Here is an 18,572-nt window from a genome sequence, read left to right on the forward strand (position 1 = left end):
GCCTAGGATTTCCGGAGGGTAGGGGAGCTTGGTCCCCAGCACTCACTTGCTCTTGTGCCCCCCATGACCTCAGATAGACATTTGAGAGACCCAGCAAACCAGCCCTCCTGCAGCTTCTTCCACTCCAACACACCTCGCACTCGCACTCGCACGCACGCACGCACGCACGCACGCAGACGGCGGCAAGGACGGATGTGATGCCCTCAAGTGCTCCCAGCTGTGGCCTCCCTGGGATGGGCCAGCGCTAGGCTGTCACAGGTTCCCTGAGGCTCCACACTGCCCAGTGACAGCAGGCCTCAGAAGGGAGACTAGAGCCACCGTCTGCGGTGAGTGAAACAGCTTTGGGTGTGAGCTCTTCCAAAGACACCCCCTGAGACCATCCGGAGACCAGGGGAGGACACCCTGCTCTGTCCGAGGTCTCCAGTCCGGTGAGGAGATAGGGGCCTGGCTCAGGAATGCGGGAGCCCGGTGACCAGAGTTCTAGGTTCTGTATTGTCCTGCGACCGAGGAAGTGACATCACGTGTGCAAGGTTCCGTGACCTGTATGTTTTCCTTTCGGCAGGCTGACCCGGAGACCCCTCAGGGCTTAGGAGGGACACCCCCCACCCCCCATAAACAGTCCAAGTTTTCCAACTCGGCTCTCCCCCACGGCTTCCCCTTCCGCGCCACCAGGGTCCCGGCGATCAGGAGAGGCCAGTTAGACCTGTGTCTGCCTGATGGGCTGAGTGTCCCGGCAAAGCCATCGTGTCCTCCTGGGCCTTGCCAGGGACCCTCCCGACACACGAGGGATGATGCGAGAAACCATTTTCTAGAGACGTGGGCAGGTGTCTCTGACATGAAACCTGCCACCCCCGTGGGCAGGGGGACGCGTGCGGGATGAGATGCAACAACTCAGAGGTGGCCAAAGTCTAAGACGGGGTTGGCTGTGGCCCGAACGGCCGCTTGCTTCCAACAGGCCTGGGTTTCAGCACCGTGATGCTGGTCGAGCCGCAGCGCTCTGGGCCCCTTGCAGAGGTCTTCACGGGTCCGGGCGAGGGTGAGAGGAAGGAAAGGAAGGGGTGACCGCCGGCGCCACGCGCCACGCGCCACGCGCCACGCGCCACGCGCCACGTCACATTGCGCGGTCTCCCGGGACACGTCGCATCAGACCTTGGGCTTGCTGTGGGCCTCCGTGGTGGGCGGCCTCCGCCTCCCCTGGCCCTGGACCCTTCCTTGGCACGTGCACATATTTTGGCCACGACTAAGCCTTGACCAAATGGCTTCTCCACATCCAGAGGCTGCCTTGGGGATGTGAAGGGGAATCCCTAGGGGAGCCCAGTTGGGGAGGGCGCCGCCTTCCGGCTACCCAGCACATCGCACGCCCACCGCGAGCCGCCCTCCCGCATCTCGCCTCTCCCGGAAGCTCAGAAGGCGGGGCGGGCTGCGGGCAGGAGGCAGCTGAGGGCTCAGCAGGGAGAGATGTGGTCCCGGCCAGAGGGCGGGCGGAGGGTGGAGGGAGCTGAGCCGGGCTCTTGAGGCTCCCGAAGGCCCGCTCCCGCGTCTACGGCCATACCACCCTGAACGCGCCCGATCTCGTCTGATCTCGGAAGCTAAGCAGGGTCGGGCCTGGTTAGTACTTGGATGGGAGACCGCCTGGGAATACCGGGTGCTGTAGGCTTTTGCTTTTGCTTTGATTCTCATGATTTTTTTGCAGCCCGCCCCATCCTCCCTTTGGCGGTGCGGGGGGGAACCTCCCGTCCCCCGGGGCTACTCTCCCAACTCACCCCCACCCCCGTAGTGCGACCCCCGGCCCGCTTCCGCCCTCCAACCTTAGGAAAAGGGGTCTCGCGCCTTCCACGCAGCTCCCCGGGATCGGGATCGCAGGGCCGTGTGTGTTCCATTCTCCCCCACAGGTGGAAGCCCCCAGCGCACTTCGGGCGGGGGGGGGGGTGGGGGGGGCAACAGGCGCCCCACAACACGGGGATAGGATCGAACCCCCGCTGCTGAGGCGGGGAGGGAGCTCCCCAAACTGCTAGGGGAACCCCGCGGTCCGCGCCAGAGGCCCGGGCCGCCCCTCGCGTTTTGCCATCCCCGGGGGGGGCTTCGTCCTACCCATTTGCGGTGGACACCCCCTTCCGCACTGCAGGCTATCGCACCCCCAACGGAAGGCGCCCGCCTGCCCCGCATCTCGGGCAAGCTCAGGAGATGGCATTCCCTACCTGCCGGGTGCCCTCGGCTTTTCTCATGGTTATTTTGTGCTTGCCCAAGCTCGCCCCACGGGCCAATGCAGGGCCCTGAGGCGCACTTGGACGCCCGCCCCGATTCCTGCCACGCTGCAGCACTCCCCCTCCCCACCCCCAAACACCCGCCCTGGGCCCAGGAGAGAGGCTGGGCCACTCCCAACCTCCCCTTGGCGATGTTGGGGGTGGGGGGCACCCCTGGGTCTACTCTGGGATCCGACCCCCGGAGCCTCCCCAACACCCACACCCACCCGCGCCCCCGCCCCCGCCCCCGCCACCACGACCTCCACCCCCAATCAGGGAAAGGTGTCTCCCGCCTCACAGAGGGCACCCCTGGCTTGGAGGGATGTGTGTCTGTTACCCTGACTAGGGGAACAGGCTCCAGCGGGTTTGGCTCAGTGGACAGAGCGCAGGCCTGTGGATGGAAGGAAGGGTCTCGGGTTCCACTAGGATCAAGGCCACTTACCTCCCTTGCAGGCTGGATCCCTCCCTGCCCCCTCAGGGCGCCTGCGGGAGGCAACCAATCCAAGTGTCTCCCTCACATCCATGTTTCCCTCTGCCTCTCCGGGCCTCTTCCACTCGCCCGAAGAATCAATGGAAAAATATCCTGGCAGAGGATTAAGATGGATGCATGGATGGATGGATGGATGGATGGATGGATGGATGGATGGATGAGTGGAGGGATGAGTGGATGGATGAGTGAATGAATGAGTGAATGAATGTGTGAATGAGTGAATGAAGGTGGGACAGCTGAACACTCTAGTGGCAATCTGAGATCTGGCTCCCCTGGGTCATCTTCATCCCGTGGGCACAGCGCCCTCCGTACCCACCCTCAAGTCTGGGCCCACTCTGACTGCCGGCGGTCTGGTCTCTAGCTCCCGGACAAGGTTGGCAAAAGGTTGGACTAGTCCAACTGAGTCTCCATGACCTCCTCACGATCTCCTGGGTGGAGCTCTGACAGGCAAGGCCTGGTGTCCGGGCCATTAGAGAAAACTGCCTGGGTCTCACTCACCACGGCAGGAAACCCCACCAGCAAGTCATTTTCCCTCCTCTGGTGGTACCCAGGGTTGTCCGAATAGACTTCCAGCCACGAAGGCATAAGATGACCCCGCGACGCCTAGGATTTCCGGAGGGTAGGGGAGCTTGGTCCCCAGCACTCACTTGCTCTTGTGCCCCCCATGACCTCAGATAGACATTTGAGAGACCCAGCAAACCAGCCCTCCTGCAGCTTCTTCCACTCCAACACACCTCGCACTCGCACTCGCACGCACGCACGCACGCACGCACGCACGCACGCAGACGGCGGCAAGGACGGATGTGATGCCCTCAAGTGCTCCCAGCTGTGGCCTCCCTGGGATGGGCCAGCGCTAGGCTGTCACAGGTTCCCTGAGGCTCCACACTGCCCAGTGACAGCAGGCCTCAGAAGGGAGACTAGAGCCACCGTCTGCGGTGAGTGAAACAGCTTTGGGTGTGAGCTCTTCCAAAGACACCCCCTGAGACCATCCGGAGACCAGGGGAGGACACCCTGCTCTGTCCGAGGTCTCCAGTCCGGTGAGGAGATAGGGGCCTGGCTCAGGAATGCGGGAGCCCGGTGACCAGAGTTCTAGGTTCTGTATTGTCCTGCGACCGAGGAAGTGACATCACGTGTGCAAGGTTCCGTGACCTGTATGTTTTCCTTTCGGCAGGCTGACCCGGAGACCCCTCAGGGCTTAGGAGGGACACCCCCCACCCCCCATAAACAGTCCAAGTTTTCCAACTCGGCTCTCCCCCACGGCTTCCCCTTCCGCGCCACCAGGGTCCCGGCGATCAGGAGAGGCCAGTTAGACCTGTGTCTGCCTGATGGGCTGAGTGTCCCGGCAAAGCCATCGTGTCCTCCTGGGCCTTGCCAGGGACCCTCCCGACACACGAGGGATGATGCGAGAAACCATTTTCTAGAGACGTGGGCAGGTGTCTCTGACATGAAACCTGCCACCCCCGTGGGCAGGGGGACGCGTGCGGGATGAGATGCAACAACTCAGAGGTGGCCAAAGTCTAAGACGGGGTTGGCTGTGGCCCGAACGGCCGCTTGCTTCCAACAGGCCTGGGTTTCAGCACCGTGATGCTGGTCGAGCCGCAGCGCTCTGGGCCCCTTGCAGAGGTCTTCACGGGTCCGGGCGAGGGTGAGAGGAAGGAAAGGAAGGGGTGACCGCCGGCGCCACGCGCCACGCGCCACGCGCCACGCGCCACGCGCCACGTCACATTGCGCGGTCTCCCGGGACACGTCGCATCAGACCTTGGGCTTGCTGTGGGCCTCCGTGGTGGGCGGCCTCCGCCTCCCCTGGCCCTGGACCCTTCCTTGGCACGTGCACATATTTTGGCCACGACTAAGCCTTGACCAAATGGCTTCTCCACATCCAGAGGCTGCCTTGGGGATGTGAAGGGGAATCCCTAGGGGAGCCCAGTTGGGGAGGGCGCCGCCTTCCGGCTACCCAGCACATCGCACGCCCACCGCGAGCCGCCCTCCCGCATCTCGCCTCTCCCGGAAGCTCAGAAGGCGGGGCGGGCTGCGGGCAGGAGGCAGCTGAGGGCTCAGCAGGGAGAGATGTGGTCCCGGCCAGAGGGCGGGCGGAGGGTGGAGGGAGCTGAGCCGGGCTCTTGAGGCTCCCGAAGGCCCGCTCCCGCGTCTACGGCCATACCACCCTGAACGCGCCCGATCTCGTCTGATCTCGGAAGCTAAGCAGGGTCGGGCCTGGTTAGTACTTGGATGGGAGACCGCCTGGGAATACCGGGTGCTGTAGGCTTTTGCTTTTGCTTTGATTCTCATGATTTTTTTGCAGCCCGCCCCATCCTCCCTTTGGCGGTGCGGGGGGGAACCTCCCGTCCCCCGGGGCTACTCTCCCAACTCACCCCCACCCCCGTAGTGCGACCCCCGGCCCGCTTCCGCCCTCCAACCTTAGGAAAAGGGGTCTCGCGCCTTCCACGCAGCTCCCCGGGATCGGGATCGCAGGGCCGTGTGTGTTCCATTCTCCCCCACAGGTGGAAGCCCCCAGCGCACTTCGGGCGGGGGGGGGGGTGGGGGGGGCAACAGGCGCCCCACAACACGGGGATAGGATCGAACCCCCGCTGCTGAGGCGGGGAGGGAGCTCCCCAAACTGCTAGGGGAACCCCGCGGTCCGCGCCAGAGGCCCGGGCCGCCCCTCGCGTTTTGCCATCCCCGGGGGGGGCTTCGTCCTACCCATTTGCGGTGGACACCCCCTTCCGCACTGCAGGCTATCGCACCCCCAACGGAAGGCGCCCGCCTGCCCCGCATCTCGGGCAAGCTCAGGAGATGGCATTCCCTACCTGCCGGGTGCCCTCGGCTTTTCTCATGGTTATTTTGTGCTTGCCCAAGCTCGCCCCACGGGCCAATGCAGGGCCCTGAGGCGCACTTGGACGCCCGCCCCGATTCCTGCCACGCTGCAGCACTCCCCCTCCCCACCCCCAAACACCCGCCCTGGGCCCAGGAGAGAGGCTGGGCCACTCCCAACCTCCCCTTGGCGATGTTGGGGGTGGGGGGCACCCCTGGGTCTACTCTGGGATCCGACCCCCGGAGCCTCCCCAACACCCACACCCACCCGCGCCCCCGCCCCCGCCCCCGCCACCACGACCTCCACCCCCAATCAGGGAAAGGTGTCTCCCGCCTCACAGAGGGCACCCCTGGCTTGGAGGGATGTGTGTCTGTTACCCTGACTAGGGGAACAGGCTCCAGCGGGTTTGGCTCAGTGGACAGAGCGCAGGCCTGTGGATGGAAGGAAGGGTCTCGGGTTCCACTAGGATCAAGGCCACTTACCTCCCTTGCAGGCTGGATCCCTCCCTGCCCCCTCAGGGCGCCTGCGGGAGGCAACCAATCCAAGTGTCTCCCTCACATCCATGTTTCCCTCTGCCTCTCCGGGCCTCTTCCACTCGCCCGAAGAATCAATGGAAAAATATCCTGGCAGAGGATTAAGATGGATGCATGGATGGATGGATGGATGGATGGATGGATGGATGGATGGATGAGTGGAGGGATGAGTGGATGGATGAGTGAATGAATGAGTGAATGAATGTGTGAATGAGTGAATGAAGGTGGGACAGCTGAACACTCTAGTGGCAATCTGAGATCTGGCTCCCCTGGGTCATCTTCATCCCGTGGGCACAGCGCCCTCCGTACCCACCCTCAAGTCTGGGCCCACTCTGACTGCCGGCGGTCTGGTCTCTAGCTCCCGGACAAGGTTGGCAAAAGGTTGGACTAGTCCAACTGAGTCTCCATGACCTCCTCACGATCTCCTGGGTGGAGCTCTGACAGGCAAGGCCTGGTGTCCGGGCCATTAGAGAAAACTGCCTGGGTCTCACTCACCACGGCAGGAAACCCCACCAGCAAGTCATTTTCCCTCCTCTGGTGGGACCCAGGGTTGTCCGAATAGACTTCCAGCCACGAAGGCATAAGATGACCCCGCGACGCCTAGGATTTCCGGAGGGTAGGGGAGCTTGGTCCCCAGCACTCACTTGCTCTTGTGCCCCCCATGACCTCAGATAGACATTTGAGAGACCCAGCAAACCAGCCCTCCTGCAGCTTCTTCCACTCCAACACACCTCGCACTCGCACTCGCACGCACGCACGCACGCACGCACGCACGCACGCAGACGGCGGCAAGGACGGATGTGATGCCCTCAAGTGCTCCCAGCTGTGGCCTCCCTGGGATGGGCCAGCGCTAGGCTGTCACAGGTTCCCTGAGGCTCCACACTGCCCAGTGACAGCAGGCCTCAGAAGGGAGACTAGAGCCACCGTCTGCGGTGAGTGAAACAGCTTTGGGTGTGAGCTCTTCCAAAGACACCCCCTGAGACCATCCGGAGACCAGGGGAGGACACCCTGCTCTGTCCGAGGTCTCCAGTCCGGTGAGGAGATAGGGGCCTGGCTCAGGAATGCGGGAGCCCGGTGACCAGAGTTCTAGGTTCTGTATTGTCCTGCGACCGAGGAAGTGACATCACGTGTGCAAGGTTCCGTGACCTGTATGTTTTCCTTTCGGCAGGCTGACCCGGAGACCCCTCAGGGCTTAGGAGGGACACCCCCCACCCCCCATAAACAGTCCAAGTTTTCCAACTCGGCTCTCCCCCACGGCTTCCCCTTCCGCGCCACCAGGGTCCCGGCGATCAGGAGAGGCCAGTTAGACCTGTGTCTGCCTGATGGGCTGAGTGTCCCGGCAAAGCCATCGTGTCCTCCTGGGCCTTGCCAGGGACCCTCCCGACACACGAGGGATGATGCGAGAAACCATTTTCTAGAGACGTGGGCAGGTGTCTCTGACATGAAACCTGCCACCCCCGTGGGCAGGGGGACGCGTGCGGGATGAGATGCAACAACTCAGAGGTGGCCAAAGTCTAAGACGGGGTTGGCTGTGGCCCGAACGGCCGCTTGCTTCCAACAGGCCTGGGTTTCAGCACCGTGATGCTGGTCGAGCCGCAGCGCTCTGGGCCCCTTGCAGAGGTCTTCACGGGTCCGGGCGAGGGTGAGAGGAAGGAAAGGAAGGGGTGACCGCCGGCGCCACGCGCCACGCGCCACGCGCCACGCGCCACGCGCCACGTCACATTGCGCGGTCTCCCGGGACACGTCGCATCAGACCTTGGGCTTGCTGTGGGCCTCCGTGGTGGGCGGCCTCCGCCTCCCCTGGCCCTGGACCCTTCCTTGGCACGTGCACATATTTTGGCCACGACTAAGCCTTGACCAAATGGCTTCTCCACATCCAGAGGCTGCCTTGGGGATGTGAAGGGGAATCCCTAGGGGAGCCCAGTTGGGGAGGGCGCCGCCTTCCGGCTACCCAGCACATCGCACGCCCACCGCGAGCCGCCCTCCCGCATCTCGCCTCTCCCGGAAGCTCAGAAGGCGGGGCGGGCTGCGGGCAGGAGGCAGCTGAGGGCTCAGCAGGGAGAGATGTGGTCCCGGCCAGAGGGCGGGCGGAGGGTGGAGGGAGCTGAGCCGGGCTCTTGAGGCTCCCGAAGGCCCGCTCCCGCGTCTACGGCCATACCACCCTGAACGCGCCCGATCTCGTCTGATCTCGGAAGCTAAGCAGGGTCGGGCCTGGTTAGTACTTGGATGGGAGACCGCCTGGGAATACCGGGTGCTGTAGGCTTTTGCTTTTGCTTTGATTCTCATGATTTTTTTGCAGCCCGCCCCATCCTCCCTTTGGCGGTGCGGGGGGAACCTCCCGTCCCCCGGGGCTACTCTCCCAACTCACCCCCACCCCCGTAGTGCGACCCCCGGCCCGCTTCCGCCCTCCAACCTTAGGAAAAGGGGTCTCGCGCCTTCCACGCAGCTCCCCGGGATCGGGATCGCAGGGCCGTGTGTGTTCCATTCTCCCCCACAGGTGGAAGCCCCCAGCGCACTTCGGGCGGGGGGGGGTGGGGGGGGGCAACAGGCGCCCCACAACACGGGGATAGGATCGAACCCCCGCTGCTGAGGCGGGGAGGGAGCTCCCCAAACTGCTAGGGGAACCCCGCGGTCCGCGCCAGAGGCCCGGGCCGCCCCTCGCGTTTTGCCATCCCCGGGGGGGGCTTCGTCCTACCCATTTGCGGTGGACACCCCCTTCCGCACTGCAGGCTATCGCACCCCCAACGGAAGGCGCCCGCCTGCCCCGCATCTCGGGCAAGCTCAGGAGATGGCATTCCCTACCTGCCGGGTGCCCTCGGCTTTTCTCATGGTTATTTTGTGCTTGCCCAAGCTCGCCCCACGGGCCAATGCAGGGCCCTGAGGCGCACTTGGACGCCCGCCCCGATTCCTGCCACGCTGCAGCACTCCCCCTCCCCACCCCCAAACACCCGCCCTGGGCCCAGGAGAGAGGCTGGGCCACTCCCAACCTCCCCTTGGCGATGTTGGGGGTGGGGGGCACCCCTGGGTCTACTCTGGGATCCGACCCCCGGAGCCTCCCCAACACCCACACCCACCCGCGCCCCCGCCCCCGCCCCCGCCACCACGACCTCCACCCCCAATCAGGGAAAGGTGTCTCCCGCCTCACAGAGGGCACCCCTGGCTTGGAGGGATGTGTGTCTGTTACCCTGACTAGGGGAACAGGCTCCAGCGGGTTTGGCTCAGTGGACAGAGCGCAGGCCTGTGGATGGAAGGAAGGGTCTCGGGTTCCACTAGGATCAAGGCCACTTACCTCCCTTGCAGGCTGGATCCCTCCCTGCCCCCTCAGGGCGCCTGCGGGAGGCAACCAATCCAAGTGTCTCCCTCACATCCATGTTTCCCTCTGCCTCTCCGGGCCTCTTCCACTCGCCCGAAGAATCAATGGAAAAATATCCTGGCAGAGGATTAAGATGGATGCATGGATGGATGGATGGATGGATGGATGGATGGATGGATGGATGAGTGGAGGGATGAGTGGATGGATGAGTGAATGAATGAGTGAATGAATGTGTGAATGAGTGAATGAAGGTGGGACAGCTGAACACTCTAGTGGCAATCTGAGATCTGGCTCCCCTGGGTCATCTTCATCCCGTGGGCACAGCGCCCTCCGTACCCACCCTCAAGTCTGGGCCCACTCTGACTGCCGGCGGTCTGGTCTCTAGCTCCCGGACAAGGTTGGCAAAAGGTTGGACTAGTCCAACTGAGTCTCCATGACCTCCTCACGATCTCCTGGGTGGAGCTCTGACAGGCAAGGCCTGGTGTCCGGGCCATTAGAGAAAACTGCCTGGGTCTCACTCACCACGGCAGGAAACCCCACCAGCAAGTCATTTTCCCTCCTCTGGTGGGACCCAGGGTTGTCCGAATAGACTTCCAGCCACGAAGGCATAAGATGACCCCGCGACGCCTAGGATTTCCGGAGGGTAGGGGAGCTTGGTCCCCAGCACTCACTTGCTCTTGTGCCCCCCATGACCTCAGATAGACATTTGAGAGACCCAGCAAACCAGCCCTCCTGCAGCTTCTTCCACTCCAACACACCTCGCACTCGCACTCGCACGCACGCACGCACGCACGCACGCACGCACGCAGACGGCGGCAAGGACGGATGTGATGCCCTCAAGTGCTCCCAGCTGTGGCCTCCCTGGGATGGGCCAGCGCTAGGCTGTCACAGGTTCCCTGAGGCTCCACACTGCCCAGTGACAGCAGGCCTCAGAAGGGAGACTAGAGCCACCGTCTGCGGTGAGTGAAACAGCTTTGGGTGTGAGCTCTTCCAAAGACACCCCCTGAGACCATCCGGAGACCAGGGGAGGACACCCTGCTCTGTCCGAGGTCTCCAGTCCGGTGAGGAGATAGGGGCCTGGCTCAGGAATGCGGGAGCCCGGTGACCAGAGTTCTAGGTTCTGTATTGTCCTGCGACCGAGGAAGTGACATCACGTGTGCAAGGTTCCGTGACCTGTATGTTTTCCTTTCGGCAGGCTGACCCGGAGACCCCTCAGGGCTTAGGAGGGACACCCCCCACCCCCCATAAACAGTCCAAGTTTTCCAACTCGGCTCTCCCCCACGGCTTCCCCTTCCGCGCCACCAGGGTCCCGGCGATCAGGAGAGGCCAGTTAGACCTGTGTCTGCCTGATGGGCTGAGTGTCCCGGCAAAGCCATCGTGTCCTCCTGGGCCTTGCCAGGGACCCTCCCGACACACGAGGGATGATGCGAGAAACCATTTTCTAGAGACGTGGGCAGGTGTCTCTGACATGAAACCTGCCACCCCCGTGGGCAGGGGGACGCGTGCGGGATGAGATGCAACAACTCAGAGGTGGCCAAAGTCTAAGACGGGGTTGGCTGTGGCCCGAACGGCCGCTTGCTTCCAACAGGCCTGGGTTTCAGCACCGTGATGCTGGTCGAGCCGCAGCGCTCTGGGCCCCTTGCAGAGGTCTTCACGGGTCCGGGCGAGGGTGAGAGGAAGGAAAGGAAGGGGTGACCGCCGCGCCACGCGCCACGCGCCACGCGCCACGCGCCACGCGCCACGTCACATTGCGCGGTCTCCCGGGACACGTCGCATCAGACCTTGGGCTTGCTGTGGGCCTCCGTGGTGGGCGGCCTCCGCCTCCCCTGGCCCTGGACCCTTCCTTGGCACGTGCACATATTTTGGCCACGACTAAGCCTTGACCAAATGGCTTCTCCACATCCAGAGGCTGCCTTGGGGATGTGAAGGGGAATCCCTAGGGGAGCCCAGTTGGGGAGGGCGCCGCCTTCCGGCTACCCAGCACATCGCACGCCCACCGCGAGCCGCCCTCCCGCATCTCGCCTCTCCCGGAAGCTCAGAAGGCGGGGCGGGCTGCGGGCAGGAGGCAGCTGAGGGCTCAGCAGGGAGAGATGTGGTCCCGGCCAGAGGGCGGGCGGAGGGTGGAGGGAGCTGAGCCGGGCTCTTGAGGCTCCCGAAGGCCCGCTCCCGCGTCTACGGCCATACCACCCTGAACGCGCCCGATCTCGTCTGATCTCGGAAGCTAAGCAGGGTCGGGCCTGGTTAGTACTTGGATGGGAGACCGCCTGGGAATACCGGGTGCTGTAGGCTTTTGCTTTTGCTTTGATTCTCATGATTTTTTTGCAGCCCGCCCCATCCTCCCTTTGGCGGTGCGGGGGGGAACCTCCCGTCCCCCGGGGCTACTCTCCCAACTCACCCCCACCCCCGTAGTGCGACCCCCGGCCCGCTTCCGCCCTCCAACCTTAGGAAAAGGGGTCTCGCGCCTTCCACGCAGCTCCCCGGGATCGGGATCGCAGGGCCGTGTGTGTTCCATTCTCCCCCACAGGTGGAAGCCCCCAGCGCACTTCGGGCGGGGGGGGGGTGGGGGGGGCAACAGGCGCCCCACAACACGGGGATAGGATCGAACCCCCGCTGCTGAGGCGGGGAGGGAGCTCCCCAAACTGCTAGGGGAACCCCGCGGTCCGCGCCAGAGGCCCGGGCCGCCCCTCGCGTTTTGCCATCCCCGGGGGGGGCTTCGTCCTACCCATTTGCGGTGGACACCCCCTTCCGCACTGCAGGCTATCGCACCCCCAACGGAAGGCGCCCGCCTGCCCCGCATCTCGGGCAAGCTCAGGAGATGGCATTCCCTACCTGCCGGGTGCCCTCGGCTTTTCTCATGGTTATTTTGTGCTTGCCCAAGCTCGCCCCACGGGCCAATGCAGGGCCCTGAGGCGCACTTGGACGCCCGCCCCGATTCCTGCCACGCTGCAGCACTCCCCCTCCCCACCCCCAAACACCCGCCCTGGGCCCAGGAGAGAGGCTGGGCCACTCCCAACCTCCCCTTGGCGATGTTGGGGGTGGGGGGCACCCCTGGGTCTACTCTGGGATCCGACCCCCGGAGCCTCCCCAACACCCACACCCACCCGCGCCCCCGCCCCCGCCCCCGCCACCACGACCTCCACCCCCAATCAGGGAAAGGTGTCTCCCGCCTCACAGAGGGCACCCCTGGCTTGGAGGGATGTGTGTCTGTTACCCTGACTAGGGGAACAGGCTCCAGCGGGTTTGGCTCAGTGGACAGAGCGCAGGCCTGTGGATGGAAGGAAGGGTCTCGGGTTCCACTAGGATCAAGGCCACTTACCTCCCTTGCAGGCTGGATCCCTCCCTGCCCCCTCAGGGCGCCTGCGGGAGGCAACCAATCCAAGTGTCTCCCTCACATCCATGTTTCCCTCTGCCTCTCCGGGCCTCTTCCACTCGCCCGAAGAATCAATGGAAAAATATCCTGGCAGAGGATTAAGATGGATGCATGGATGGATGGATGGATGGATGGATGGATGGATGGATGGATGAGTGGAGGGATGAGTGGATGGATGAGTGAATGAATGAGTGAATGAATGTGTGAATGAGTGAATGAAGGTGGGACAGCTGAACACTCTAGTGGCAATCTGAGATCTGGCTCCCCTGGGTCATCTTCATCCCGTGGGCACAGCGCCCTCCGTACCCACCCTCAAGTCTGGGCCCACTCTGACTGCCGGCGGTCTGGTCTCTAGCTCCCGGACAAGGTTGGCAAAAGGTTGGACTAGTCCAACTGAGTCTCCATGACCTCCTCACGATCTCCTGGGTGGAGCTCTGACAGGCAAGGCCTGGTGTCCGGGCCATTAGAGAAAACTGCCTGGGTCTCACTCACCACGGCAGGAAACCCCACCAGCAAGTCATTTTCCCTCCTCTGGTGGTACCCAGGGTTGTCCGAATAGACTTCCAGCCACGAAGGCATAAGATGACCCCGCGACGCCTAGGATTTCCGGAGGGTAGGGGAGCTTGGTCCCCAGCACTCACTTGCTCTTGTGCCCCCCATGACCTCAGATAGACATTTGAGAGACCCAGCAAACCAGCCCTCCTGCAGCTTCTTCCACTCCAACACACCTCGCACTCGCACTCGCACGCACGCACGCACGCACGCACGCACGCAGACGGCGGCAAGGACGGATGTGATGCCCTCAAGTGCTCCCAGCTGTGGCCTCCCTGGGATGGGCCAGCGCTAGGCTGTCACAGGTTCCCTGAGGCTCCACACTGCCCAGTGACAGCAGGCCTCAGAAGGGAGACTAGAGCCACCGTCTGCGGTGAGTGAAACAGCTTTGGGTGTGAGCTCTTCCAAAGACACCCCCTGAGACCATCCGGAGACCAGGGGAGGACACCCTGCTCTGTCCGAGGTCTCCAGTCCGGTGAGGAGATAGGGGCCTGGCTCAGGAATGCGGGAGCCCGGTGACCAGAGTTCTAGGTTCTGTATTGTCCTGCGACCGAGGAAGTGACATCACGTGTGCAAGGTTCCGTGACCTGTATGTTTTCCTTTCGGCAGGCTGACCCGGAGACCCCTCAGGGCTTAGGAGGGACACCCCCCACCCCCCATAAACAGTCCAAGTTTTCCAACTCGGCTCTCCCCCACGGCTTCCCCTTCCGCGCCACCAGGGTCCCGGCGATCAGGAGAGGCCAGTTAGACCTGTGTCTGCCTGATGGGCTGAGTGTCCCGGCAAAGCCATCGTGTCCTCCTGGGCCTTGCCAGGGACCCTCCCGACACACGAGGGATGATGCGAGAAACCATTTTCTAGAGACGTGGGCAGGTGTCTCTGACATGAAACCTGCCACCCCCGTGGGCAGGGGGACGCGTGCGGGATGAGATGCAACAACTCAGAGGTGGCCAAAGTCTAAGACGGGGTTGGCTGTGGCCCGAACGGCCGCTTGCTTCCAACAGGCCTGGGTTTCAGCACCGTGATGCTGGTCGAGCCGCAGCGCTCTGGGCCCCTTGCAGAGGTCTTCACGGGTCCGGGCGAGGGTGAGAGGAAGGAAAGGAAGGGGTGACCGCCGGCGCCACGCGCCACGCGCCACGCGCCACGCGCCACGCGCCACGTCACATTGCGCGGTCTCCCGGGACACGTCGCATCAGACCTTGGGCTTGCTGTGGGCCTCCGTGGTGGGCGGCCTCCGCCTCCCCTGGCCCTGGACCCTTCCTTGGCACGTGCACATATTTTGGCCACGACTAAGCCTTGACCAAATGGCTTCTCCACATCCAGAGGCTGCCTTGGGGATGTGAAGGGGAATCCCTAGGGGAGCCCAGTTGGGGAGGGCGCCGCCTTCCGGCTACCCAGCACATCGCACGCCCACCGCGAGCCGCCCTCCCGCATCTCGCCTCTCCCGGAAGCTCAGAAGGCGGGGCGGGCTGCGGGCAGGAGGCAGCTGAGGGCTCAGCAGGGAGAGATGTGGTCCCGGCCAGAGGGCGGGCGGAGGGTGGAGGGAGCTGAGCCGGGCTCTTGAGGCTCCCGAAGGCCCGCTCCCGCGTCTACGGCCATACCACCCTGAACGCGCCCGATCTCGTCTGATCTCGGAAGCTAAGCAGGGTCGGGCCTGGTTAGTACTTGGATGGGAGACCGCCTGGGAATACCGGGTGCTGTAGGCTTTTGCTTTTGCTTTGATTCTCATGATTTTTTTGCAGCCCGCCCCATCCTCCCTTTGGCGGTGCGGGGGGGAACCTCCCGTCCCCCGGGGCTACTCTCCCAACTCACCCCCACCCCCGTAGTGCGACCCCCGGCCCGCTTCCGCCCTCCAACCTTAGGAAAAGGGGTCTCGCGCCTTCCACGCAGCTCCCCGGGATCGGGATCGCAGGGCCGTGTGTGTTCCATTCTCCCCCACAGGTGGAAGCCCCCAGCGCACTTCGGGCGGGGGGGGGTGGGGGGGGGCAACAGGCGCCCCACAACACGGGGATAGGATCGAACCCCCGCTGCTGAGGCGGGGAGGGAGCTCCCCAAACTGCTAGGGGAACCCCGCGGTCCGCGCCAGAGGCCCGGGCCGCCCCTCGCGTTTTGCCATCCCCGGGGGGGGCTTCGTCCTACCCATTTGCGGTGGACACCCCCTTCCGCACTGCAGGCTATCGCACCCCCAACGGAAGGCGCCCGCCTGCCCCGCATCTCGGGCAAGCTCAGGAGATGGCATTCCCTACCTGCCGGGTGCCCTCGGCTTTTCTCATGGTTATTTTGTGCTTGCCCAAGCTCGCCCCACGGGCCAATGCAGGGCCCTGAGGCGCACTTGGACGCCCGCCCCGATTCCTGCCACGCTGCAGCACTCCCCCTCCCCACCCCCAAACACCCGCCCTGGGCCCAGGAGAGAGGCTGGGCCACTCCCAACCTCCCCTTGGCGATGTTGGGGGTGGGGGGCACCCCTGGGTCTACTCTGGGATCCGACCCCCGGAGCCTCCCCAACACCCACACCCACCCGCGCCCCCGCCCCCGCCCCCGCCACCACGACCTCCACCCCCCAATCAGGGAAAGGTGTCTCCCGCCTCACAGAGGGCACCCCTGGCTTGGAGGGATGTGTGTCTGTTACCCTGACTAGGGGAACAGGCTCCAGCGGGTTTGGCTCAGTGGACAGAGCGCAGGCCTGTGGATGGAAGGAAGGGTCTCGGGTTCCACTAGGATCAAGGCCACTTACCTCCCTTGCAGGCTGGATCCCTCCCTGCCCCCTCAGGGCGCCTGCGGGAGGCAACCAATCCAAGTGTCTCCCTCACATCCATGTTTCCCTCTGCCTCTCCGGGCCTCTTCCACTCGCCCGAAGAATCAATGGAAAAATATCCTGGCAGAGGATTAAGATGGATGCATGGATGGATGGATGGATGGATGGATGGATGGATGGATGGATGAGTGGAGGGATGAGTGGATGGATGAGTGAATGAATGAGTGAATGAATGTGTGAATGAGTGAATGAAGGTGGGACAGCTGAACACTCTAGTGGCAATCTGAGATCTGGCTCCCCTGGGTCATCTTCATCCCGTGGGCACAGCGCCCTCCGTACCCACCCTCAAGTCTGGGCCCACTCTGACTGCCGGCGGTCTGGTCTCTAGCTCCCGGACAAGGTTGGCAAAAGGTTGGACTAGTCCAACTGAGTCTCCATGACCTCCTCACGATCTCCTGGGTGGAGCTCTGACAGGCAAGGCCTGGTGTCCGGGCCATTAGAGAAAACTGCCTGGGTCTCACTCACCACGGCAGGAAACCCCACCAGCAAGTCATTTTCCCTCCTCTGGTGGGACCCAGGGTTGTCCGAATAGACTTCCAGCCACGAAGGCATAAGATGACCCCGCGACGCCTAGGATTTCCGGAGGGTAGGGGAGCTTGGTCCCCAGCACTCACTTGCTCTTGTGCCCCCCATGACCTCAGATAGACATTTGAGAGACCCAGCAAACCAGCCCTCCTGCAGCTTCTTCCACTCCAACACACCTCGCACTCGCACTCGCACGCACGCACGCACGCACGCACGCACGCACGCAGACGGCGGCAAGGACGGATGTGATGCCCTCAAGTGCTCCCAGCTGTGGCCTCCCTGGGATGGGCCAGCGCTAGGCTGTCACAGGTTCCCTGAGGCTCCACACTGCCCAGTGACAGCAGGCCTCAGAAGGGAGACTAGAGCCACCGTCTGCGGTGAGTGAAACAGCTTTGGGTGTGAGCTCTTCCAAAGACACCCCCTGAGACCATCCGGAGACCAGGGGAGGACACCCTGCTCTGTCCGAGGTCTCCAGTCCGGTGAGGAGATAGGGGCCTGGCTCAGGAATGCGGGAGCCCGGTGACCAGAGTTCTAGGTTCTGTATTGTCCTGCGACCGAGGAAGTGACATCACGTGTGCAAGGTTCCGTGACCTGTATGTTTTCCTTTCGGCAGGCTGACCCGGAGACCCCTCAGGGCTTAGGAGGGACACCCCCCACCCCCCATAAACAGTCCAAGTTTTCCAACTCGGCTCTCCCCCACGGCTTCCCCTTCCGCGCCACCAGGGTCCCGGCGATCAGGAGAGGCCAGTTAGACCTGTGTCTGCCTGATGGGCTGAGTGTCCCGGCAAAGCCATCGTGTCCTCCTGGGCCTTGCCAGGGACCCTCCCGACACACGAGGGATGATGCGAGAAACCATTTTCTAGAGACGTGGGCAGGTGTCTCTGACATGAAACCTGCCACCCCCGTGGGCAGGGGGACGCGTGCGGGATGAGATGCAACAACTCAGAGGTGGCCAAAGTCTAAGACGGGGTTGGCTGTGGCCCGAACGGCCGCTTGCTTCCAACAGGCCTGGGTTTCAGCACCGTGATGCTGGTCGAGCCGCAGCGCTCTGGGCCCCTTGCAGAGGTCTTCACGGGTCCGGGCGAGGGTGAGAGGAAGGAAAGGAAGGGGTGACCGCCCGCGCCACGCGCCACGCGCCACGCGCCACGCGCCACGCGCCACGTCACATTGCGCGGTCTCCCGGGACACGTCGCATCAGACCTTGGGCTTGCTGTGGGCCTCCGTGGTGGGCGGCCTCCGCCTCCCCTGGCCCTGGACCCTTCCTTGGCACGTGCACATATTTTGGCCACAACTAAGCGTTGACCAATTGGCTTCTGCACTACAAGAGGCTGCAGGCGTTGGGAATTGTAATCCCTAGGGGAGCCCAGTTGGGGAGGGCGCCGCCTTCCGGCTACCCTGCACATCGCACCCCTTCCGTGAGCAACCCCCCAGCATGTCCCATATATGGGATGCTCAGAAGGTGGGTGGTGTGAGGTAGCTGAGGGCTCAGCAGGGAGAGATCTAGTCCTGGCTAGAAGGCGGAGGTGGGTGGTGGCTGAGCACCAGGTCAGCCATGGGGCTTAGTGCTCCACTGTGCGGGCTCTTGAGGCTCCTGGAGGCCTGCCCCGCGTCTATGGCCACACCACCCTGAAGGAACCTGATCTCTGATAGCCAAAGCAAAGCAGTGTCGACATTGTTAGTTCTCGGGTGGAATTTTGCCTGGGAATACCGGGTGATGTAGGCTTTTTTGTTTTTCTTCTTGCCTAAACCCCGCCCTCTGCCCAATTCAAGGCCCAGTTATGTTACGGTTAGAGTTAGGAGATACGTGTTAGGGTCAGGGTTATGTTAAGGTTAAGGTCAGGGTTATGTTAAGGTTTGGATAGGTATTGCTTTAGGGTTAGGGTTAGTGTTAGGAATTAAGGGTAGGGTTAGATTTAGGATT

At 63.4% G+C, this 18,572-nt stretch overlaps 5 non-coding genes across 5 annotated transcripts; all 5 read left to right on the forward strand.

Annotated features, from left to right (window-relative positions):
* The first annotated feature begins 1,538 nt into the window (after positions 1 to 1,538).
* LOC129151044 (5S ribosomal RNA) lies at positions 1,539 to 1,657 on the forward strand. The gene has a single exon (XR_008557849.1). It is a non-coding gene; the product is annotated as a 5S ribosomal RNA (ribosomal RNA).
* A 3,223-nt stretch (positions 1,658 to 4,880) lies between these two features.
* On the forward strand, positions 4,881 to 4,999 carry LOC129151049 (5S ribosomal RNA). The gene has a single exon (XR_008557851.1). It is a non-coding gene; the product is annotated as a 5S ribosomal RNA (ribosomal RNA).
* Positions 5,000 to 8,222: 3,223 nt separating this feature from the next.
* On the forward strand, positions 8,223 to 8,341 carry LOC129151051 (5S ribosomal RNA). Its single transcript, XR_008557852.1, has one exon. It is a non-coding gene; the product is annotated as a 5S ribosomal RNA (ribosomal RNA).
* Positions 8,342 to 11,561: 3,220 nt separating this feature from the next.
* On the forward strand, positions 11,562 to 11,680 carry LOC129151030 (5S ribosomal RNA). The gene has a single exon (XR_008557839.1). It is a non-coding gene; the product is annotated as a 5S ribosomal RNA (ribosomal RNA).
* Positions 11,681 to 14,898: 3,218 nt separating this feature from the next.
* Positions 14,899 to 15,017, forward strand: LOC129151032 (5S ribosomal RNA). Its single transcript, XR_008557841.1, has one exon. It is a non-coding gene; the product is annotated as a 5S ribosomal RNA (ribosomal RNA).
* The last annotated feature ends 3,555 nt before the right edge of the window (positions 15,018 to 18,572 follow it).

Source organism: Eptesicus fuscus, chromosome 12 (assembly GCF_027574615.1).
Source record: "Eptesicus fuscus isolate TK198812 chromosome 12, DD_ASM_mEF_20220401, whole genome shotgun sequence".
Taxonomy (NCBI): domain Eukaryota; kingdom Metazoa; phylum Chordata; class Mammalia; order Chiroptera; family Vespertilionidae; genus Eptesicus; species Eptesicus fuscus.